The sequence below is a fragment of the Coptis chinensis genome, chromosome 1 (genome assembly GCF_015680905.1).
Source record: "Coptis chinensis isolate HL-2020 chromosome 1, ASM1568090v1, whole genome shotgun sequence".
Taxonomy (NCBI): Eukaryota; Viridiplantae; Streptophyta; class Magnoliopsida; order Ranunculales; family Ranunculaceae; genus Coptis; species Coptis chinensis.
Genome location: NC_141456.1, coordinates 68,617,538 through 68,642,169, shown reverse-complemented (window position 1 = coordinate 68,642,169; position 24,632 = coordinate 68,617,538). Strand labels below are relative to the sequence as shown.

General features: G+C 39.2%; 1 long non-coding RNA gene across 3 annotated transcripts; it reads right to left on the bottom strand.

Annotated features, from left to right (window-relative positions):
* Nucleotides 1-20,738: 20,738 nt before the first annotated feature.
* On the bottom strand, nucleotides 20,739-23,695 carry LOC147525064 (uncharacterized). 3 transcript variants are annotated; one of them, XR_015197702.1, is made up of 6 exons: nucleotides 23,267-23,695; nucleotides 22,236-22,320; nucleotides 21,964-22,069; nucleotides 21,561-21,602; nucleotides 21,450-21,489; nucleotides 20,739-20,951 (listed from the first exon to the last, which is right to left on the bottom strand). It is a non-coding gene; the product is annotated as an uncharacterized LOC147525064 (long non-coding RNA). The 3 variants fall into 3 exon arrangements; XR_015197701.1 differs by having other exon boundaries at nucleotides 21,450-21,602; XR_015197704.1 differs by having other exon boundaries at nucleotides 21,450-21,602; nucleotides 22,236-22,312.
* Between the last annotated feature and the right edge of the window lie 937 nt (nucleotides 23,696-24,632).

Genomic DNA, 24,632 nt, shown 5'->3' with positions numbered 1-24,632 from the left:
AGATTCACTCAACTTTCGTTTTCTCAAGTGTAGAGGGCACTTATATACCTCATATACATGAATGACGTCCAATGAAACCGGGGTCGATTGATCACAATATCCAATTACTATCACACCATCTTATTCCTAGTTGAGCTAGAGGTCTTTTATTAGGAATTACAGGGCTAAGTTAGTGGTTTAGAAATAAAAGGAATGGAAAACAAGCTCTGATAAGTTGAGAAATTGGGTCTTCAGGATATTTGTAACTAGAGAAGAACCTCGTTTTGTTCTTTTGCTTCCAATTTGTGATTCATTCTTTAGCCATTTTCCTTTGTGACTCCATATGATTTTGATTTTTGGGAACTTTCCTTTTGTTTCTTTTGAAATCGACTCCTTTTGATTTTGAACTTTTAGGAGATTTCGATTTTTGAATCTTTCTTTCTTTTTCTTTCTTTTCTTTTTGAAGCTTCTAACTATTCTGTTTTTATACAAGGCCTTCTCTTCTCCTTTTACTGTTCATCCAATTCTCAACTCGTCAGCTAGGTACGCTTTTTATTGTGTGTGTAGTAACTATTCAGGGATTGATGGCAAAGAAATAAAAAGGTTTTTAGAAATTAGTGAAGGCTCAAGGGGGGTAGCTATAGGAAATACTATCTTTTTGGGTTTTTAACGTTTATTTGGCTATATCGATCCAAAAATGGCCTAAATTTTCTCCTAGGATATGGCGTAGTGATCAAGCAAGTGGACGTATTATCTTTCTATCCGGACATCCTTTGTGTCATCACTCAATAATCATACAGATGAGGCTTTTGGCTAGATTCTCACAGGATATGGAACTTAATTGTTATAACCTTGGCTTCGAAAACTTACTACTATATATAATCAAATGCTGATGCATGCCATTCATGAAAAGATGCAAAAACTATTGTATGTATATTAGTCTGAGTTCGAAGAACGAATCTTTACTTTATTGCTATAATGAGACTTCTAAACCATTTGTTCATCATAGAAAAAGGAAAACAAGATGTTTAGTACTAAACAGAAAAATATTTTTGGTCTTTTCAAAGTATTTTAAGAACGAAAGAAATATAGAAATATACTTAATATATATAATATAAGGATTGCTACATAATAAATGCCTAGTTTTTGCACAATGTTACTATACCACCCCCAATCAGAAATATGATTTGTGCTGAAAGTATGAAGAAAAGGAAAGAGATTACCATAGGAACATGAGCAAACACGGCAGTGACCTGTACTCTATTCTTTGTGATGAAAATATACTAGCCCCAAATAGGTTTCGAGCATGGTTTGATAGATATAGAACAAGATGTACATGGGTTAACTAAATGGAAATAAACGTAATTATTCTAACATGAAAATTTTGGCTTTTTTGAATTTATTTGTAAAAACATGCATAAGGTAGAAAATAAGAAAATTTGGGCATGATGTATGTATAGGGGATTTCCTGTCATTGATTAGATGACACGTGTATGGGAAATAACCTAGGACTATGGATACCTGGAATAAGACAAAAACCATCGGATTAGTTCTGGGAATAAGTTATCTCGTGTTTATCACGAGTGTGTCCTAAGCATGTGCTAGTCACGTGGTGACCCGCCTCTTAACATGCCAGTTCTCCAAATCGTTAGGAACTGATAAAGGCAGTTCCTGAACAAAAGAAAACTGAAGAGGGCAATCTTTGGTGATAAGGAAAGAATCAGAATGACATATCTTTAAGAGTTACCTTTTAGATATAATCTTCCCATATGCGATGGGATATTATGACCAACAAGGAAACCTACCTCTAATAAGATATGGTCCAGATTTAGACTTCCATAAAGAGAGGATTCCTAATAGGAAGGCAGTCCAAAGATTGAAGGGAACTCACAAGCAGTGAGGTTAACCCTAACCCTAGGACTCTCAAGGCTCTTCCTATATCAGCAATAGGAATTCGCTCTTAGGAACAACACAAAATAGGGTTTGATTATTCTAAATAAACAACGAGATACATAGGTAGCTGCCAGGTGGTTCAACATTGAATACTAAATCATCTCATCCCTTCTCTATCAAGAAAAAGGTTCTGAATCACAAGGCACAAAGGAGGATCAGGAGATACTCAGAAAATCCCCTACATCCTTTGGCGTCTGTGGGGACGAAATTTGGTTAACATTCGTTTCAATGACTGAAATAGTTTAAAAACTCTTACCATTGTGATGACAGGAACTAAGAAAACAAAAGGTGGCACTACCACCTGCATCATCGCTGTCAGAGAAGAAGAGCATGAGATGCCTGGGGGGGGAGAATGTCAATCATCATGATGTGAGTAATCCCTTTCATGGATAGGTAACTAGCACCGATGAACTAGTTGCCCTCGGTGCAGGCCCTGGAAATGACGCTCAAGGAGGACGCCAAAATGGGGAGAATGTTATTCTTACCAACCCAGAGTCTGTTCATGCAAGCCAAGTGGTACAGGCTCTGGAACAGCAAAGAAGCAACCTTGAGTGCGAGGTATAGCTGCTAAGGCATTTGTATCAATCTGATATAGGGAAGGAGCCGCTCATCGATCTCGATAGAGACGACCTTCTAGGAGGCGGTCAAGCTAGGAACCCAAGGCGTGGAGATCCAATTTGACCCGAACCATCAGAGTCAGAGTACAGTAATTCGGATGAGAACTCAGATACGACATTAGAGTCAGAATCAACTGAACATGATTGTGATGCTAACCCCGACACCGAAAAAGAACCCAGAACAAAATACTTTCTACCAAAGAAAGTGCATGGGAGATTGAGAAAAATGACCTGATCTGTCAGATGCATAGGATGACTAGTAAATGAAGAAAAATGCAAGACTCCCTTGTTCAATCCGCTATAATGGGGGCATGCATATCTCCTTTCTCATCACGAATAATAAGAAATCCCTATCCCCGCGGTTATAGACAATCGAAGTTTAGTATCTTCAGTGGCAAGTCAGATCCGGTGGACCACGTATTCAGATATCGTGCCACCATAGGACAATATGAAAGGTATGACCACGTCATGTGTCAAGAGTTCAAAGCTTCCCTATTTGGATCCTTGCCCTAGTGGTACCATAGGTTACCTGAGTGGCAGATCAGATCCTAATAAGAGCTATTTAGAACCTTCATCGATAGATACTCGTGCAATAAGCACCAACCGAAATAGATTGATGCACTGTTCAACATCAAGAAAAAGCACGGAGAGGCATTGAGATCCTAGATGCAGCGGTTTATGGAAATTTCAATCCACATAGAGTCTTGTGACAAATAGGGTCACAAGGTCACAAGGCTATAATAGCTTTCAAACAAGGGTTGGACAAAAACAACGCCTTATTCGGGTCCCTCTCTAGGAAACCACCCCGTGATTTGGAGGAACCCTTAGACAGGGTTGAAACTCATGCAGGGTGGGAGGATGATGTCCTGAATAGACGTCAGGAAGCAAAGAATACTAATCGGGCAACCCCTCTGGTCCCATGAGAGGGGACCAGGAACTCTTCACCTCAAAAGCCAAAGAGAGACCGCCATCGTGGTTGCCAAAGGGTTGAATCCCCATCAAAGGGACGAATGCCAAGAGGGCAGTACCAAAATTTAGCCAGCAATGGAGATGGAAAATTATAAAAGAAGCCACAGATGGAAGGAGCTAAAGAAGTTTTTCCCTCGATGGATAGAAACTTCACTCCTCTGAACAAAATGCCAGACGAGGTCCTAGATTCGATCAAGAACTAAAGCTACCTTAAATGGCCAGCTCCTCTCAAGCCAGGCTTTCTAGGTACTAGAGACCAACAAACTTACTACAAGTTTCACAAGAGTAAGGGGTCACAGTACCAGGCTTGTAGAACCCTAAAAAATGAACTACATGATCTGATTGAGAGTGGGTACTTGAAGCAATTTGTAGCACACGAGCAGGCGAATGCAGTATGATAGGAGCCCAAAATTGTAGTTTTAACCCCCTAACAATAATACTTTTGGACCAATTATACGAGTAATAAATAAGAGTTAATGTTGATTACGTGTTTTTATGTATTTCAGGCATTGGAGTCAATTATGTGCAGAAATGTGTCACTTTGGTGAGATAAAGGAGCAAGGGTTGGTTGCTAAGAAGTTCTGTGATTAAAGGCCAAGATTCAAGGAGAAAAAGCCTTTTTAAAGCCCAGTCAAGGCTGAAAAGTCAAAGTCAACGTGGGTAGAAACAGTGCACAAAAATCAACAGAACTTTCGAAGACCGTATTTTTAGACTAAGACCTCGGAATTGGGCCTACCTTATGTCAAAACGACCGGCTCGGAAAGAGCTTTCCAATAGTCTAAGTGTTAACCCAATCAGAGGAGCAGAAGTGGATGAAAAGTCTTCTAAAGTCAAATCCAGCTGAAAAGGGCTCTGTTGATTGAAGAGATTGGGTTTTGGGCTCGATTTTCCGCCTAAAACATGGCTCCTCAGCCCATGCACAAAAATGTGGATCTTGTATCCTCCATTTCAACACACAAGACTTGACTCTTAAGAAAGGAGTTTTGTAGGTAGCCATTAGAGCATAGATTTCTAGATCTAGTTTTTAGACTCCATTAAATTAGTTCAATAGCTTGTTTTAGATCTAGATTTATTTCATTCAGTTAATTAGTTTTTCAATTCCAATAGATTAGTTATAACAAGTTGATTGTTATTTTAGAATTGAATTTAGTTTACAATAAAGTATTAGTTTTTCTATTCAATTTAATTTCATTAGATCAATAAAATTAGTTGCTTCTTCATAATCTAGTTTCATTTCATTAAATTATTGTAGTTTCAATTCATAGACTTAGTTATTTATCATTGTTAGTTTCAATTAAATCTTGCATGAGTAGATTTCCATTTAATTCAAATAGGCAAATTTAGAATCTTTATATCATGTCTTGTTTAAATTCAATTGGAAATGATAGTTTAATGACTCTAGGCTAAACCTCCATTAGAGGGGTTTGAGGAAGCCTTGATGAAAGCTTGATTGTTGATAGCTTAGGATAGTCGTAATTTTCCATTCCAATCTAGAAAGTAATTAGTTCACCATGAGAATGGGTTTGATTGCTTCACATGCTAGATGTTAGTTGGTAGAGATTACCATGAACAACTAGGGATTAGGAAGAACCAATTGCTATGCAAAAGCATTGCAATACGGATTACGACGAATCTTTGCTAGTTAATTAAGTCGAGTTAAGGTGGAATCAATCCCCCCTAATTCCTTATCATAGTATCAATTTAGCATTTCGTATTTGAATTATTCGTATCTTGTTTAGTATTTGAATTTGCATCGTAGTATAAATTCCATCATACTCTCATCAACTTTGGTAGGACCGATAGTCGTTGAAAACGCTAATTTTAAAGAACTAGGAGTGGAACGAATCTTCTACTCCAACTCTATTGCGATAGCATCGAGAGTAGAAAACTTTGATAACATCACACGTAAAGTCCAGTTTTAGTTTTACTTGCGTTTGAGTCTCGTTATTTATTCGTAGGTAAAACTATCATTTTACGTTTATCACAGTACAACCTGAGGAGATTAGCATGTCAGTTCAGGATCCCCCAAATACTGGACCACTCAATGGCCGCATCTAGATAAACATGATTTTAGGATAAGCAAGCAAGCGAAGTGGACAGGTTACAGAACAGAGTGCGCGATACCAAATGTGCGTCGCCAAGCAAATGAGGATCATGAACAATGAATTGATTGTGGATTGCGCTCAAGTAAATGCGTTACCCCACAAAGATCTACTCAGTCTTTGAAGCTGACTATCTCAGTATCTAGAGTCCTCATGAGGACGCCTGGTTTTTACACTTCCTTTTGGAGACTACAATTTGCATTGCATATTGGTTTATCCAGGAAGTTCAGCAGATGTGTTATACTATGACGCATTAAAAAAATTGCAGATTCCTAACTTAGAGATAGTCACCACTAACTCCAACCTGTATGGATTCAGCGGAGACAAAGCCCTAATAGTTGGGGAGGTCCAGCTACCCGTAGCCATAGGTCTGGTAACCTTTACCATAAATTTTGTTGTTGGTAAAAGCTAACACACCTTATAATATGATCCTGGGCAAGACCTGACTGAATAGACTTCGCGCTGTTCCTAGCACCTATCACCAATGTCTAAAATTCCCTCATAATGGGAAAATTAGGACAATCAGAGGAGATCAGGTGGCTGCCAAAACTTGCTATGCTCTGGCGACAAAGCAGTCCCCACTCCCTTTCCAACCAATAAAGGTGTGGTGACTTGCCAAATAGCAATTATAGATGGATCCCCATCTCCCGAACCTGGTCCTAAGAGAGAGGGAGGATCCCCCTTCATTGGAGCCGTTAGAGGAAGCAGAAATTGTGGGAGGAAGCTCGCCCAAAACCACTTTCATTGGCACCTTGTTGAGTTCTGAAGAACGCCAGGCTCTAATACGCTTCCTTCGAGAACACAAAGACGTGTTTGCTTGGTCATTTGAAGAAATGCCATGAATTAATGCCCCCCATGTGGCATGCCACCAGCTAAATGTCTGCAGTGATGCAGTAGTAGTCAAACAGAAACCAAGAAAAATAGGTGCTGATAGATCCAAAGCAGTGAAAACCGAAGTTGAAAAGCTGAAAGCAGCTAATTTTGTCAGGGAAATCAATTTCCCCACCTGGATTTCTAACATTGTCTTGGTACGAAAGAAGAATGGATCATGGAGAATCTGTATCAACTTCATAGATCTGAACTGCGCGAGTCCAAAAGACAATTACCCTCTACCATGAATTGACAAATTGGTGGATGCAATGGCTGGACATGAATTGTTATCCTTCACAGATGGGTCATCTAGCTACATCCAGATCCCATTGCATGAGGAAGACCACAAGCATGCTAGTTTCACAACCGAGGATGGCTTGTACTGTTATCAAGTCATGTCGTTCGGACTGAAAAATGTGGGCGCCACGTACCAACGTTTGGTAAACAAGATGTTCGAGGGATTGATAGGCGATATTGTGGAGGTGTATGTGGATGATCTCATAATCAAAAGCCTGAGACGTGGAGATCACCTCTCCAACTTGAAACGTGCATTTGACATTCTGCGAGAGTATCACATGAAAGTTAACCCAACGAAATACGCTTTTACTGTCTCATCAGGGAAGTTTTTAGGGTATCTGGTTACTAAGTGAGGATTCAAGGCAAACCCAGATCAGATCTGGGCGCTTGTAGAAATGCCTTCACCTAAAAACATGAAAGAGGTCCAGAAAGTCACATGCAGGTTAGCAGCTCTGAACAGGTTTATTTCCAAAAGTTAAGATAAATGCAGACCTCTGTTCCAATTACTATGAAAAAACACCTCATTTGCATGGACAGAAGACTGTCTAAAAGCATTCGATCAACTCAAAACATACCTGGGGTCACCATTGATACTTTCCAAACCAGTTGAGGGAGAAGTTTTAGGTCTTTATCTCTCTTCATCTGACTATGGTATTAGTTTTATACTGATACGTGTGATGAGAAGAAGGTTGAAAAGCCTGTCTATTTCTTGAGTCGAATGCTCCTACCAGTAGAAACAAGGTACCATAAACTCAAACAAGTCGCTTTAGCCCTTATTTTTGCAGTAGAGAAATTACGACCATATTTCCAGTGCCACATAATCAGAGTAATCTCAGAATACCAGTTATGATCAGTTCTAGAAAGACCAAACAGGTCAGGAAGGTTAGCTTAAGTGGTCCGTGCAACTGTCAGAGTATGATATAATCTATATCCGACGAATCTCAGAGAAGGGTCAGGCACTAGCAAAATTCCTAGGATATTTTCCAATGACCTACACTGGGTACAACTTAACAATCCCCAATTCAGATGTTGGTATCCTGCCGGAATCCCCAAGTATGCGTCCAGACCCTTGGGAGCCATGCTTTGGATGGCGACTATTTGTGGATGGATCTTCAAATGACAGAGGCACAGGAGTTTGAGCTGTGTTAGTTACTCCTGACAACATGCGATTTGAGAAGTCTATTCGGTTAAGGTGGAATGCCTTTAACAATGAAGCAGAGTATGAGGCAACTCTTGCTGGCCTCACAATGGCAATTAACCTAGGATTAACATATTTCACAGTTTTTAGTGACTCACAGCTGGTTGTGTTTCAAGTTGATGGAGGTTACGAGGCCAGATATGAATGAATGGCTAAATACCTGGAACTGGTGAGGGGTCTCTAGAGTAAGTTTGAGAATATTCAGTTTTATCAGTTGCCACGATCAGAAAATTGACACGCAGATGTGCTGACATATGTTGCCTCAATGTTGGGCAACAACGAGTCTTGCTCCATCCCTATAGAGTTCTAGGACAAACCTAGCATCCATACTCCCGCTATTACAACAGTTTGTGTTATTCCAGTCACCACACCAAACTGGATGGATCCATACAAGTCTTACCTCAAGGACGTGACACTTCCAGAGGATAAGAACATGGCCAGATGCCTGCTTACAAAGGTACCAAGATTCACCCTTGTTGGGGATGATCTTTAAAACAAGTCAATCATGGGACCTCACCTACGATGTCTCTCCCCAGACCTCACTAAATAGGTCATGCGAGAGGTTCATGGAGGGATTTGTGGCAATCATGCTGGGGCAGAAGACTTGCTCTCAAGATCCTAAGACAAAGGTACTTTTGGCTCTACATGCAAAAGGATGCACAATATTTTGCCCACAAATGTGAAAAGTGTTAGTGACATGCTCCACTTATCCATGCTCCCGTGATAGAGTTGTATCCATTGGCCATTTGCGCAGTGGAGAACTGGCATTGTAGGACCCTTGCCACCCGCCTTCGACAATGTTAGATTCTTACTGATCACGATGGATTACTTCACCAAGTGGATAGAGGCAGTTACCCTTGTCTTCATTCGAGAACTAGACATCAGAAAGTTTATTTAGAACAACATTGTCTATCGGTTTGGTATACCCAAGGTCATCATCTCAGATAATAGGCAACAGTTCGCTGGCGGATCGGTGGCCGAACTCTGTGAAGAGTTGCAAATCACCCATTTTTTTTCAACCCTAAGGTATCCACAAGGTAATGGCCAGGCTGAGGCCTCCAATAGGGTTATTTTGGATAACATGAAGTGCAAACTAGATGATGCGAAGGGTTTATGGGTCGAGGAACTACCTAAGGTCCTATGGGCATACCAAACTACACCCAGACGATCGACTAATGAGTCTCCATTTTCATTGACCTATGGAACTAAAGCTGTCATGCCTCCCGAATTGGTAGGCCCCACTCAGAAGTCAGACATTGTGAACACACTAGACAATGAGGAATTGTTATGTAGAGAAATGGATCTCCTAGATGAAAAATGAGAGAGCGCCTGGCTGCCAACCAGTAGATTCTAAAAAGATCATACGACAAGAGAGTCAAAACTTGAGCTTTCAAATCTGGCGATTTGGTTATGCGTGAGATCCCAGAGCATAACGGCAAGCTAGGGCCCAACTGGGAGGGACCTTACATCATCGACAAGGACAGTCGAACTGGTTTTTACTACTTATGTACTGTTGAAGGGGATATTCTGGTTAAACCATGGAATGCAGAGCACCTCCGTAAGTACTATCAGTAAATTGTTATTTCATGTTTCTTTATGCATTATTTGTTCACTCCAGTTATTAATAAAGTTCCTCACCTTGCAATCAAATATTTTCCTTACGTCAGCTCTTTATTTATTATCCACAATTGACTAAGCCTTTAAGGAATTAACTTCTCACTATTTGTTCAATAATATTGTATGCCAATTTGCTTTGGAATGATAGATACTGAGTTTGGGGATGCCAAATTGTATGCTAGTTCCCTTCTCGTCCCCATGCAATATGAACTGTACGCCAGTTCTTTAAGACTGAGATTATCCTCAATGGCTTAAGCCTTTAAGGAATCTAACCACACTAACTGTTGAGTAAACCGTATGCCAGCTTGACTTGGAACCAGAGATAGTGTTTTTGAGAGCACAAACTATATGCCAGTTCCTTGCATTCTCATAACATCACTAATAGGGGTTGCTGGGAAGATTTGGGTTGGATCCAGATCCTAGCACGTAATCATTGGCCTAGAATTATATCTGCATGATTGCGCTTAGGAAGACTCCCCCACTGTTGTTCTGGTGATAACCTATTTATTTTTTAAATAAATAAGGCCTATTATTATTAAACACAGTGTTGTGCTCAAGGCACCAAGTTACCTTCGCATAGACATATGGCTCCTCTGTGACACTATTTCTCTATTACAATCGAACTTTCAGTTACGGTTAAACTTGGATGGCTCCCATGATATCCTGATCAGATTTTGGTTATGCCTTAATTTAATATGTTTAGCCTATTATGGTCACCTATTGTTGTTCCAAATGAACTTTGGGGGCATTAGGGGTAGAATATGCATAGTAGTTCATGTTATTATATGCTATATAACATATAATGTTTTAAATGCATGCATAAACTAAAAGAGCTGCAGAGCTCAGTAAGTAAATAGTATGTGAGCAACATAGCTCAATATTACAGACCCATAGAAATATTGTTTCAAAATAAATGTTTTCTAAATCATTAACTGAATAGCTAAGTATTTACTTAGCCTGTTGAGAAAGAGGGTAGAATCGATTTCGGTTCAAAGATCGATTACTATTTGCTTCGCGCACGGTGATCGAGAACTCTGGACCACTCTCAAGAACTGACTGTGTGGTTGGATTGGCTGGGATGGTTGAGGGCTTAACAAAACATTCACCTAAAATGGGCACAGGCAAAAAAAGAAGTTGGATGGTAGGCATGTCATCATCGGTGTCTTCTCCAGAAGATTAGGAAACATCATGCATAAGTTCATTCTGAATCGCTGAGATACTGGTATTCAGGTCAGGAAATAAGATGAAAGGGTTGGTTACTCACCCCTGATCATCCACCTGAGAAACATACCCAGTAGCCTTAATAGCCTCCTCAAACATAACTTGTTTGGCTGCATTGAAGGAGTCTTTAGAAACATCAAGTACTCTCAGAGCAAAATGAATATCATTTTTAGCTGACCTCTTCTTTACCTCCTGCACCACCTTAGAATATAACTCAGAGGCCTCCGCCAAGAGATCACCAACCTTCTTTTCAGAACATAGACGCTTCTCTTTGAGAGCCCTCTCAAAGCATGTCATCACTTCATTTGCATGAGTAATGGCTTAGTCAAGGGTTCTCATCTCGGTATTCTTACTGTGAAGCTCTCCCTTGGACTTGGTCATGATTTGCTTGCAGGGTGGTGAATTGGGAGCGCAATTCCAAGAGTTTCACTTTCCAAGAAGCAGCCTCGGTAGCTCCCTTTTGGGCCTTGTCTAGAGAGTTTTGGAGGTTGGCAATCGTCTCTCTCATGTTCCTGAAACTAGCATCTGACTTCTTCTCTCTGGCCAAAAGTTGGTCTACATGAGTTTGTAGTTCCTCAGCCCATTTCTCAGCAGCCTCTCTTGCCAAGTTCAACTCGCCAGTGGCCATGTCATCAGCAGCTGTACTGGCTGAGGTCACAAAGATTGGTTCTTTCATGGCCAAGAAGTTATTCACTAACTGAAAAAGAATACAGGATGTGTAAGCAACACAATGAGAAAAATAGAACATTGTACAAAGAAGGAAGTTTTACCTTGGCAAGATAAACGACAGATTTATGAAATGACAGATCCAGACTACCAGCAATACTAGCTTCGGTTCTATTAATAGGAAGTCTTACAGCTTCCAAAACTCTATGTGCGATGTCAACATCTTTAACTGAGTGCTTACTAGTAACGAGAAGCTCATCAGGTCGGCCCCAATGCCCTATCTCCACGATCATCTCCCTTTTAGGAAAGTCTGGGGATTCTTGCGAGAAAGGCATATCATCTGCCCTCCTCCTCCTATCAGCTCAAGGAGGAAGGAGAGCAACAGTTGCAATGGCCGTCTCAATTACACCTTTTCCCTTTCGGTTATCGGGGAGGGAAGGATTAACAGTCAACGGTACATGGTCACCAGCCTGTTCAGAACCTAGGAGAGGGTCTGGAACTGGTAGTGGTGCAATAACTTTTTCAGAAAACTTACTTGGAACATTCACAGCAGCCTTAAAAGATGTCTATTCATCCACAAATAGAGGTCAAAATTTGGTTCTCTTACTTGAGGGTGCAGCACTAGGAGCAAGAGCAGAATCAGTTCTCTTTGACTTTTAGCGATTAAATGCGCGTACTGCCCTTTTTAAATTGCTAGCTACCAGAAGTTCGTGCGACAGTTTAGGGCCCCTCCCACCAGTGATTATACAATCATCATTGACATCAGGCTCTTGAACTGTACCTGATGTGGCAGCATCACTGGAAGTCACAATAGAACTCTTCTCTTTACAGTTCCCCTTTCTTCTAGTGTTAAGAGAAGATTCGTCTTGACCTGGAGGAGGAAGAAGACCAACATCTTGATCTACAAGAGGAGGGAGTACTGTGTGCCTAGTGTTCACAGTGTTAACCCCAAACGGAGAAAAGCTAGGGGCATGTGCCAGTAGTTCTTCAGCAGATATGTTGAAACACTCAAGTAGGTAGGTGGGATCAGGAACTACCACCCAGGGCATCTTCTAATCTTTGGAGATCTTGTTGATGAAATCCACAGTAGCAGCATCAGTTGCAGTAAGTTGGTTCCATGGGAAAGAGTCATCTAAGGGATAATAACAAGAGAAATCAGTTGAAAGCACTTATGGAAGATTTGTAAATTCATGAGAGAGTATGCTTACTGATCGGTGCATGAGTATGTTTTCTGGGAACAGGAATCCCCACTGGTTCACCATGAGCATCTTAAGGACAAAGGTCCCACTCATCACCCAACACCCGGATGTGGTGATCAACCCAACCGTCATCACTGTGCTTTCCCTCAAAGAAGACGATTGGAGCATTCTTGTCCCTAGTCACGAGAAATAGTAAGACCGGTCCCAAATGCAACTGACCTCATAAAAATACCCAAACACCCATCTGTTCAAGATGAATCCATGCCTCTTTGCCAGTATGGAAGAGTACATGACAGTTCTGTAGAACATGGGTAAGGTTGAAGTGGATCAGGCATTCCCTCAACAATGGGTGGAGAGGAAGAGTGAGACCGGCCCTGAGTTGACCAATTATGATGAGCGCGACCTCTTTGTTGGCCAACTCTCCAGATAATCTCCCCTACTCAAGCCCAATATTGGCAGGGATGTGAAATCTCTCTCTATTAGTTATAGGGAAAAGAGATCCTCGAAGTTGATAAGTGACCAATTTGGGTTCTTCATAGTCAGAAAGGGTAGAAAGTTTGAATTTTTAGTTAAACCTAGCAGGAGAGCAGAAAATTTGTATGCAGAGAAAGCTAGCAGAAGAGATAAGGAAGATTCTCTCTCTAAGTCCCTTTCTATATAGATGGGATGGACGGTTACGATTAACCTAAGCGTTACACCTTTCCGGATGGAACTGCCATCATTACCTTTTTCGGGAAACGGCATGTCTGCTCGAGTTGTCCTTTCAAAGCCTTAATTAGGTGAGTCCCAACAACTGTTTATGAAAAAGATTATCGTGCCAAAAGCAGTGTTGCTTTAAGCGCCCACGTTCTAGATGGCACGAGAGGGGGCATCTGTAAGGGGGATTTCTCGTCATTGATTAGATGACACGTGTATGGGAAATGACCTAGGACTATGGATACCTGGAATAAGACGAAAACCATCAGATTAGTTCTGGGAATAAGTTATCTCGTGTTTATCATGAGTATGTCGTAAACATGTCCTAGTCACGTGGCGACCCGCCTCTAAACATGCTAGTTCTCCAAATCGTTAGGATCTGATAAAGGCAGTTCCTGAACAGAAGGAAATTGAAGAGGGCAATCTTTGGTGATAAGGAAGGAATCAAAATGACATATCTTTAAGAGTTACCTTTTAGATATAATCTTTCCATATGCGATGGGATATTATGACCAACAAGGAAACCTACCTCTAATAAGATATGGTCCAGATTCAGACTTCCATAAGGAGAGGATTCCTAATAGGAAGGCAGAGTCCAAAGATGGAAGGGAACTCACAAGCGGTGAGGTTAACCATAATCCTAGGACTCTCAAGGCTCTTCTTATATAAGCAACAGGAATTCGTTCTTAGGAACTACGCAAAATAGGGTTTGATTCTTCTAAATAAACAAGGAGATACGTAGACAGCCGCCAGGTGGTTCAACCTTGAATACTAAATCATCTCATCCCTTCTCTATTAAGAAAAATGTTCTTAATCATAAGGCATAGAGGAGGATCAGGGGATACTCAGAAAATCCCCTACAATGTATTTGTATGTCCTTCTTCTCATATACAACAAATCCTTATACATCCCACAAAACACAGGCATACATAATAGATAATACTAATAAAAACTAGAATTGCAGAAAATAAAGACATGTACTAATACGAAAACAAATTATATCTATCTATGCGGACACTAGGGAGTTGCCTTGTCAGAATCCGGTCGGGGTAACTAACGATGTCGAGACGAACTCGAGTTACTCCTGTCTCTTCCCTCTTATCAAGCCCTCTCAGGTGTAGGAGCCTGTGGAACTATCTCATTTTGCAGCTCGAAGCATTTGGAAAGTGTTGGCTTGAAAGTCGCGCTGCTCTTGCTGAATTGTACTTAACTGTTGATGTAGTTGACGCTGACCCTCATGCATGAATCTTAGAGCATCTATGGGTCGCACGAACTGAGGCAGAGCTCCTGGAGCAAAGTAGTCTACTGGAGGTGGAGGTGGAGTGGCGTCATTGTTGAGACCGTGCTCGATCACTTCTACAGCCTCTGGGGACCAGTTGTGCTGAACGCAGTGAAGGTAGACAAGAGTGAATATGGCAAACTTCACTACCACAAAGTCACTCGGAACTTCTACTCCCCAACTAAGCATCTTAGTTACAAGGGTAGCAAGAGGAGCAGTACTCCATCTAAACTGAGAAAGCTAGTCCTACAGGAAAGAACTAATACAGAACTCGTTGTTCCGGGTCTGTAAGATCCAAAGAATGTGAAGGATCGAATTCCCTATATCCAAAGGTTTCATTATCCCCATTAGGTTGTGCGCAATCCAAGTTGCCACTTGCCAGCTGGTTCTTCCTCAAAGAAGTTTGCCTCGCATAGGTGGAACCATGATATACTCGCCCTCTAACACAGTCTCATGCATCAAATCAAACACTATGCCATAGAACTGTTGACTCTCGGGGACCTCATATCGTGCTTTGATACCCAAAACCAACCCAACTGATTGCCTAGTCAACACATGCGAGCCACGTCCAAACAAAACGGTAACCAAACCTTCGTTATCGTGAGCTAAGCTGTGATAGAAAGCTTGAATAAGAGAAGGGGAGTAATGAGCAGTGGGTTCTAGCAAGAGTGGCCTCCAACCTCTTCTAAGGATCTGTCCTTTGAAGAAAACATAAAAAACCCCCGAATCAAATAGATTTTGGGTACAATCTTTCGATTGGCAGCCATGAGAGGATGTTTTTGTTAAATTGAAAGTGGATATGAGGTGGGGTGAAGGTTTTCTAGAAGTAGTAGGAAAGGTTTTGAATTTGGTGAAGAAAGAGGCACATCGCGGGTTGAGGAGGCGCGGGTGCATGTCAGGTTGATTTTTTTGAGCTAGGGTTTTGTGTGAAAGAGATAGTGCATTGGGCGGTCGCGTGGTTGGAATATAAACCGCATACGACCGTCGGTTGTTGAGTTATTAGGGTTTTAAATTTTTAACCCAAGCCCATATGAAATGTGGAACTACCAAAAAGGTCGCGTTCCTTCTCGTAACTCAAAAAATGCAAATCCCCGCTTCGTTACCAGTCCGATTCGGACAAACGAATTGTCTAAACGATCAGCGCAAAAAATCCTATCCAACAATATATCACATGCTTTAATCCAAGGTTATAGGACACACAAGATGATAGATGAATGCCTTGAAGCATGAAGATGACATAAGCTGTATACACGAATGAGCTCTAAAAAGAATAGAGTATGCCAACTTGCAAACAAAGTGCACGAATGGTGGAATGAATAAAAAAAGAGTGTTATGAGAGCAAAGGGAATGGATGGTGGAAAGAATATACAAACGTGAAGTTAAAGATTAATTAATTTTTTTAGATTATATTTTGAAAAATAGTAAAAATATGGGTCGTTTTTAGTCAGATCCCCCTGACTCGAGTTAATCCCAACCAGATGGTTTGATTAGTCTATGAAGCTAGGCTCTGTGTTTTGGTGTAAGACACATGTAGATGCGTCTTAGACGCATAAAATGCGTCTGGACGCTCGATCCATGCGTCCCAGACGCGTTAGCCGATTTTGTCTCTTCTGCTCTATCTTTCTATCCTCTTTTGCGGGCTTTGGTCCAAGCAACAAATCCTTTGGCCTTGGGCTTCCAAATAGGCTTTAAAATAGGTCCAAGTCACATCTTTAATAGCTCTAATTCCTTGGCCTTCTCTATGATTGTCCACGGGCTTCCCATGTGATCCTTAATGCTCTGAATTGCTCCGTTTTACCCCTTTTTCTCTAATATTCTATAAAACTCTCTTTTTCACCTGTAGAATCTTAAAACACAACTTATAAACACTATTAGTCCACTAAGATGGCTAAACAAGAGGCATAATCGAGAGTTAAATAGCACTTTTTGAGCACTTATCGATGGATCAGAAATATCGGGCCCTCGCTTATCGGGTGAAGCCGTGGCGTCCAGTGTTTGATATCTCAAACAGCAGTTCTCCCTGATTGCACGTCGTTTACGGGTGTAGGAAATTTTTCCTACACTAGGTGTGATGGTGTGAATTCTCTTCCATATATAATGTTTAATATCAATCGGAAGAGACGCAAAAATTTAGAATCAGAGGGTACACGTCTCCATTGAGCATTGCTCATTGGAGAAGAACTATTTTTAGACATTTTGAAAGGTTTGTAGAAGCGGGGGGGGAGAGGAAAGAAGTTTTTGAAAATTTTGCCAGCTAGAAATTTTGTAGAGTGTTTAGAAAAGAGGGGAATTTTTTTGAAATTTTTGTACAAAATGAGTCTTTTAACTTCAGATTCTTGACACAATAATAGAGAGGTGCATGATAGATTTAAACAGATCATGGTTTCACTTTGGGTTACACCATTTGTTTAATTCTAGAAGTTGACTCCTCGTCGAGTTTTTTTTTCTTAAAAGGTATCTCTAACAAAATAGAGGGTTTTCACAAGAAGATAAAATCATACGTTTATCTAGTATCATTTTGGTTACTCTGGGATGTAAGATTTTAAATTTTTATATCCTCAAGTTTTTGAAAACTATGTAGAGATATATACAAAGAACTCGTACAAAAGCAGTGATTAAAAACATACCACAACAGATTGTCTTAGGTAACTTTCATGTCAGTTTGAGTGAACCCAATCCAGACAGACAGAGCTTCAGTTATACGAGTTGGGGGATTTACTATGCAAGACATGGAATGTCCTAACCCGTGCGAATAGCGCAGTGATATAGGCAACCCTTAATAAGCAAAATTGATCTCAAACCGCCCCTAGATTGTGTTTTTCTAGGGGTTAGTCCATGTAGAATCCATTTCCCATTTTGGAACAAAACTCACATGACTAGTGTTGTATCGAGAATCTTCTATTATAAACACTGGAAAAACTAAGAACTTTTGTAAAAAACAAGGAAAAACTATTTTTAACAATAAGAGTGTAAAATAAAGAAAAAGAAAATTGTACACTTGCTCCATAGAAGTACACTACTCAAACTATGAATAAATATGCTCCATAGAAGTACACTTGATCCTATCTATTTTTAATCCTCATAGATAGGATCATTGAGAATGGTTTCTTCTACATCCGTAGACCATGACTCATGATAGTGTTTGAGGCGCTTGTAGCTTCCAAGGTTGAGTTCGCTTGTTTAGGATTAGGAACTGCTTGTCCTGGGAACACACCTTTTTGGGCTTTCTCTTAAGTTAGGTGGCTTAGAGATTGTTGTATGGACACCAAGATTTGAGATTGTTGATGCATCAAAGATAGCATCATCTTAGATGTTTTGTCTAATAGGACATTAGTAGGTTGGGCAACTGGAACTAGGTCTCTTTGGTTGTTGATTTGTAGATTTTGGTAGTTCTGGTTAAAGTTAGATGGAACCATCGCTCTATTATGATTGTTGTAGGTACCTTGTCCTTGTCTAAACTGATTGAATGTATTTTGTGGTTTGACATGATTTGTGAACCCTGGAGGTGGTTGGGTTTGTGGATTAGTATTCTATTGAAAATTTGGGTGTTGCCTCTATGGTGCATTTGGTACATTGAAAGCACAAACTTCTTCTGGTTGAAGTGATGTTATGTTGTTGGGCAATGGACAATGGGTAGATACGTGATTTAGATCAAGACAGAAAGTACATGGTGCTATATTGATGTTCATGACTGGTTGGGGAGTATGGTCTTTTTGTTTGGTTACAAGGGCATCTGTCTTTCTTGTGAGGGTTTCAATTAGTGTTTTCATCTCTGGATTGGATTTTACCTCAAAGATAACATTGGCTTTAGAAGTACTGGGCTGGGCTGTTCTGAAATTGTTTGTGTTGCCCCAATGAGTGCACTTTTCTTCTTGGTCTTCAAGAAAGGTTAGAGCTTCTATAACACGTTTATCTAAAAAGTTTCCATTACTCATGATATCCAGTGTAACTTTGTGTTCTGGGAGAAGACCTTTGAAAAAACATTGGACAAGAGTAGATTTTTCTAGTTTATGGTGAAGACATGAATGGAGCAGGTAAGAGAATCTATCCCATGCTTCAGAGAATGTCTTACTCAGACTCTGTCTAAAGAACTATATCTTGCTTACTATCTCCTCTGTTTTCTTCGGCGGAAAGTAGTTCTTCATGAAGGAGAACACTACCTTTTCCCATGTATCGAAAGAATATGGCTTCTGCAATAAAAGCCATGCGTGGCTCTTGCTAGCTAGAGTGAAGGGAAACACTCTTAGTTTAACCTGAACATCAGAAATGCCCGGATGATTAAACATACTGCATACCTCATGTATCCAGCTTAGGTGTTCGTACGATAACTCGTGTTCGAAACAGTGAATGACGCATAAGAGATTGAACACGTTTGGTGGGATGTGGAAATCGCTATTGAGCTATGTGAGTCGTATTCAAGATGGATGGCCATCTTGTAACGGTGTGTAGAAACTAGAGAGAGGCATTTCAACTTGAACTACTTTATCCGCCATCCTGGTATTTGGGGGATGAGAAATAGGAGTATGTCGAGATCGACGTGCTCTCCTACGTGGGTAAGTTTTAAATACGCTAAGCTTTGTATAGCCTGAGCGTAGTCTCATGCATGATTGCAAGACTATTTAGAATCTACTTATATGTGCACACAAATGTATTGGATGCCCAAATAACGAAATTCGTTTGTAGCTTTGAAGTTTTTGAAAAGTTTGCATGCAATGTCTATAGATTAGAAACTATGCCCTGTTTGAATTTAACAGTGGGTGCGAAATTGGGTTTTGGAACTACACTCGTCAAGGGAGAAGATCGTTACTGCACCAGATGGTGTGCCACTGAGAATCTCACCCACAATATTTCTGAGGGAGGGGTGTGAGGAAGGTGGTTGGTCCACTGGAATCTGGTAGTTCAGTACTCTCTTTGTTCGTACTAGATGTTTGTCTTGATGGATGTGACTAGCTTAACTCTGCTTGATTGATTTATCTTTTTAGTTAGGTCTATGTGACAAATAGTTCATGCAACATCCATTCTAAAGTGGGGCTTAATCCCACTTTTTGTTCTTTTAGGGCTCAGGTTTAGCCTTAGCGTTAATGTAAAGACGAGACTGAAACGTAAATCACATAATCATCCAATCATGCTTAGTAACACACAAGTACCCTCTTACACTTTGTAGTGAGGAGGTTTAGAAATTACCGCCCAAGGTGTGCGTACACAACCTTTGGGGTGAAGGCGATGTGGTGGGGTTAACAGAGTGTTTGGTATCTTGCGTGTCAACCTACCATTCGAGCTTTTCTTTACGGTGACAAGTTTAATCTGTCTAAGACCCACAAGTTAGGTCAAAATGTCGCAAAGCCAATAAGATACAATTGGTTGCCTTCGTGGGCCTAAAACAAAGTTGCCTTCGTGGGGTTAAAACTATGAAAGCGGTAAACATGAAAAGTAACTATGTTTAGCTAATTAACTATTCACTAATGATTACTTAAACAAAATATGTAAAAGCTTGGAAAGTGTTCGTCAAAGATTGGAACTCCCACCCCCAAATTGGAATGAGATGCGCGAAGCGTGATGTTACACTACTCGCCTCGCACATCCAATCGGTTCAAGTTAGTTGAATCCCTAACTCTTGGTAAGTAAACTTAAGCCGAACGACTAAACTTTTAAAACTTAAATTATCACTACTAAAAAAAAGGCTTGTTGTGTCATTTTTTAACCGACACAACAAGCCTGATATGTCGGGTTTTTCAGATTTACAAAGTGACACAAATAGTGGTGACACAACAGGTTTTTGTAAAACCAACACAACATATATAGCACTTGTGTCGGTTTGTAAGTATAAACTGACACAACAGGTATACTACTCGTTTCGGTTTTTAGTAGCACACCTCTACAAATTTGTCTTGGGAAAGCAGAAACTGACACAAGAAATAGACTGTTGTGTCAATTCTTATGCAAACCCACACAATAGGATCCCCTTTTGTGTCACTTTTAGTAGATCACCTATGTCTCTTGTGTCACATGAATAACAATAACAATTGACCTGTATAAATGCATTGCCATCCACATCTATATTACACCACAATATGGAAAACAAACTCATTTTCATTACTAAATAATTCTATTATCATCCAACATCAGTTTACAACCAACCAACCGACCAAAATACAACTTCAAATGTCTACAAAACCAACAAAATAAAATCTAATCAACCTAGCCTAACACCATGTGAGAAAATGACTTCACGTCTAGCTTATTCATGCATCCATCTAGCCATCATAGCCTCGTTCTATTAAGTTCAATCTACAAAAAAGAAAAAAAACAAAACAAAAGAACTAGTTAGATTCAATATATCGTAAAGTGACAAAATCTAGTATAATACATTAAGAAGAACTAGTTAATTGGTAATAATAGTACAACTATGAAACCAATAACGATTAGAAGACACCTCAAGATTAAACATATCAATTCTTAGCAACCGAGTTTACGACAAACCAACAAAGATTATAAGACTCCTCATGATAACAATTCATCCATGAGAATTGTATCAAGGTTGAACTAGATTATTAGAACTCTTCCCTTGGTGCCTACAAAGATAAGGATACAAAAATCTTCTATGTCATGATGCACTAGTAGATAAATCCTTAGACGTAAAATACTAGAGTCGATGAACTCACAAAAAAAATGTCTGTGAACTAAATGAATAAGGCCTATTAAGTTGCTAATATCTATATTCAAGGTAGCAAAATTAAATTCAAGAGCTAGAAACTTGTAAAAATGATGTAGACAATAAATACTTACCCACGTTTTTTAAGGAAATCTTCTATTCCGGATACAATGCCTGGGAAGAAGCAAAATAATCAACTCATAGGATATATACATCATGATAATGAATTAGCAAACTAAAACTACATTTGGTCTTCTTGATTTTCCCTCTTTCATCGAATTGATACCCTACACAGCACAGCCAACGACAAAAAAATGAACTATCAAGCTAGGTCACTGAAGCTTAAATTGACTCTTAACTATGCTAAAACACAGCTGGAAATCAGTTCAGTATTAGTGGACTGGTCAGCCTACGACACATGTGTTCATCCTTCTATTAAGCCTACAAGTTGTAAACCAAGACTATGGATATATACATTAGAGTAGCTACTTACCTGACCCTCGAACATCCAAAGATACAAAGAAAACAAGAATAGATCAGACCAGCGCATGGTGGTGATTAGATTACAATAACTATATGCAAAAGGTGCACCTTAGATACCCCTTGAATTATCAAACCAGGACTTTTACACTTTACATTATAACTTACCTTATTGCCGTATCGAAAGAGAGAGAAAGCACTTAAGAAAGTCACTGCTGCCATTTGATTCACTACCACGCACCAACCAAAACTGAAGCATTTGCAATCTACAAAACTGAAATAGCAATACCACCATAAAACAAGTAACTAACAAACTACCAATGATCAATCAGCCATGAGTTAAATACTCAAGCGACTGAAGTAGTTATAAGCTATAGTCATGGACTCATGGTCTTTGGGTAAGAACTATGGCCAACAGTAGGACTAGTATATAAACTAACCTTTATGATGTAGGTTGTCCAACACCTAACAATCCATATATAGCAACTGAAAGAGTATGCTCTTGAACTTGAGACACCTGCAAATCTAACCAACCCTCAAGAATGATCAAACAAAAAAAAATAAATAGTTCACTAAAAAATAGAACAAGTAATAGAAAGTAGAAACTATAGTTAACCACTTCCTGAATAATTCTATCTCTCTCCAACAATAGTCTTATACTCTTTTAACTATTCTTAACTCAAAGAGAGCTACATACAAAAATTCATAAACAAAAGGAGCTATAAAGACTCATTCATCAAACCAGCCTTTCTAATAAAAAAGGTAACTAAATTATGCTACAATTCATACCAACAAATCAAAGTAGATGCCCATTCAAAAAACCCAAACAGTTGTAATAAAAACCCCAAACCAGTTTTCTTGCAGACTTAGCTAAAAGTTAATTTAATTATATTACACAATACAATCCATCTTGCTTCTATATATTTCTGCTGCAACAATGAATCAAAGACAGGCTAGGGTAGACAATTTAAGCGGCTACTACAATTAGGGAAGAAACACAATGGTTGTGAAAACCATTAAACTATACGCCATTACTGTGACTTTTATAATTAGTCAAACACTTTGTAGATGGACATAAAAACCAACATAGAGAGATAATGTGCTACTATGTTTGTTACTGCCTAATTTGATCTAGACCACTTCACGGAACCAACACATTATTTCAGTTAAGCAAATTAAGAAGTTAAGACCAAGACAACTTATAGAGGATACAATCTAAGTTTCAGATTGGTACAACTACAATAAAATTTCCCAAACCAACAAAGGAAAGAACAGAAAAAGGACGACTCTTTCAAAGTTCATTGGCAAGAAAACTCATCAGGATTTCACAAAGGAGCAGTAATGCAACGATAATCAGGGATTATGCACTATGAGTTCTAAATTAAAAAAGAGAAATTTAATTTAAAAATGTTGAAATTGCAATAAAAAGAAACTCGTAATAAATTTTGAACTAAAAATGAGAAATTCTTACCAGATGAATAGAAAATGATGTGAATCAAACACGAAGTGAGCAAGATGACTTTTTGGAAGCATTAATCGAGAATCAGATTTGTGAAAGTTACCAGATGAATTGAAAATTATGTGAATCAAACTGATTTGTGAAAGTTAGGGTTCGAAATTGCAGAGAAAAATAGCTTGAGTGTGCAACAATTTCGAGTGGATCCTTTTATTTTTTTCTAGCGAGAGGGTCTTGGACTTTGGCATGAACTTTTATTGCCCACGGTACATCGACTTTACCCAAAATATAAACCAATGTTTACATGAAGCTAGAGTTTTTTTGTAGTGTGAAAGAGACGAAGAGGAGAGAGACAAAAATATTTTTGGAGCGAGATACATCAAATATTTCACTGCCGAAATTTTGATGTGTTGGTCTCATGAAGCATCGAAAACACTACACTCAAAGTTTTCTCAAAGGGACACAACAGCTTGCATTGTAGTGTCGGTTTTAGTAGAATTGACACAATTGAAAAACTTGTAGTGTCAGTTTTCGATGAAGTGACACAACAAACCTGATTCTAATAAAACAAACCTCAAACCGACACAAAAGATTGATGTGTCGGTTTCCTACGTACCCGACACACCAAAAACCGACACAACAACCCTTTTTTTTAGTAGTGTATTTTGTATTTATCCTAATTAATTTTTTTTGTATTTTGACTTAATTATATGATATTATATTAATCTAATAATGCATAAACAACAATTAATAAAAAATAAAACTTAAATATGCTACTAAACTAATTTTAATGTTTAACTTTACTGATGGATTACTAATTCATTTTAATTAATAAAATTTGTAATTTTTAAATTGCTTTTTTAATTGAATTTTTTGTTTTGAAAACTCAAAACTTTACAAATCTATCTACTCTTTATGTACTAACAGTTGAATTAAAAAAACTAGGGGGAATTAAAGGTGACTTACACATGAAGATTATGAGCCAACATAATCTTCGTTGGAAGAAAATAAGGTGCGCTCGTTTTTCTCCAGCAGTCTCCGGTGAATCATCTCGTGCTATTCTCGGCTCCGTTTGCTCAGAAGTGTACTAGAAATACGCGAAAAAGAAACATCCATAATGAAATAAAATAAAAAAACTTGAAAATTATGAAAATAAGATTAAGAAGAAGAGTTCAAAGAGTGATTTTTTTCTCCATCTTCCTCTTTCCATTTGGATCCATGACGGCGGTGCCATTTGAAGGTTTGAGAATAGTGGTGATTTGGGTTGTGTTGTTCATCTTAAATCCTTTGTTTAGAGGAATGGTTCTATGGTTGAAAAATCTCTTCTAAATTTTCTAATCTTTCTTTACTCTTATTCTTAAGGTTTTAATGGTGGAAACAC